Below are 1,314 nucleotides of genomic sequence, written 5' to 3'. Positions count from 1 at the left end.
CAGATTTGAGCTATGCTGTTGGGTTGGTAAGTCAATTTATGTAGGCTCCAAGGAGACCGCATTTGGATGCAGCTAGACACATACTGAGGTATGTGAAGTCCACACTGCAATATGGACTATTTTATGAGACTGGGGTTCAGATACAGTTGCATGGATACATTGATGCTGATTGGGTTGGTAGTATTTTTGATAGACGATCTACCAGTGGATATGTTTTCTCTTTTGGGAGTGCTATAGCCACTTGGAGCAATAAGAAATAGCCTATAGTTGCCTTGTCAAGCACAAAGGCTGAGTACAGGGGTGTAGCAATGGCTGCATGTGAGGTAGCTTGGTTGCGTAAGCTACTTTATGATATCATCAGTCTACAGATGGGCCAGTTGTCATTTATTGTGACAACATGAGTAGTATACACTTGGCAACTAACCCAGTGTATCATGCTAGAACATAGCACATTGAGGTGCATTATCTGTTAAATTACACGGCGCAATGGAACAGAAAATGAACAAAGAACATAGAGTACACAGCAAACTGGAGAGGAACAAACTTTTCCTTCAATACTGATTTAGTACAAATGATGGCTCCGTCCATCCGTGTACTCCCAGAGTGGAGCTTAGATGGCGATCTAGATACTAGGTGAAGAGCTACTAGCTAGAAGATTTGATCTGATAAAATGGACTGGCGAGGTCACCTCTTTATAGCTATGAGGGTGGTAGTCAGATCAATGTAGTTGGTGGAGTTGACCAGTCGACCTAGTCGGTGGAGCCAACTAGTCAACCTAGTCAGTGGAACCGACTAGTCATCCATGGAATATTGAGGGAATATTTTGTATACCATCGTCGCAAGGGGCTCCTACCCTCAAACCCCCACCAGGGGGGCCATTGGCCCCCTTGGGAACCCCCCAGCTGGGGGCCAGCAAAAGTAACGGGCTCCCACACAATCACCTTTCTACCATCAATAGTCTCATTGATAGACCTCATCTGACATGCAAGTCAAGATCCATCCAGTGTCCCCGGCTCACACATGGCTTCTTCTCATATGGGGGCCTTACAACTTGAGCACCTTGGACCACTGCTAGTTACTAGGAGGCTGGGGCATTGACCATATCTAACACCCCCCCTCAATGTCCACCTGTAGGTGAACTACCTTCTCAGCCCAATGTTGAGTCTCTGAAGATGACCCTGAAGCTGATCCTTCCCGAGTACCTTGATGAAGATATCTACTCCATTTTGCTTTGTTGGATAGTAGACCAATTCCACTATCCTGTCCTTGATCAAATCACCCACATAGTGATACTAAATCTCTATATGTTTTGTG

This window comes from Dipteris shenzhenensis, chromosome 29 (genome assembly GCF_047967505.1).
Source record: "Dipteris shenzhenensis isolate YYH24624 ecotype China chromosome 29, Dip_SZ_1.0, whole genome shotgun sequence".
In the NCBI taxonomy this organism is placed as follows: Eukaryota; Viridiplantae; Streptophyta; class Polypodiopsida; order Gleicheniales; family Dipteridaceae; genus Dipteris; species Dipteris shenzhenensis.
The sequence above is the reverse complement of the archived record's forward strand: the minus strand, read 5'-3'. Positions refer to the sequence as shown.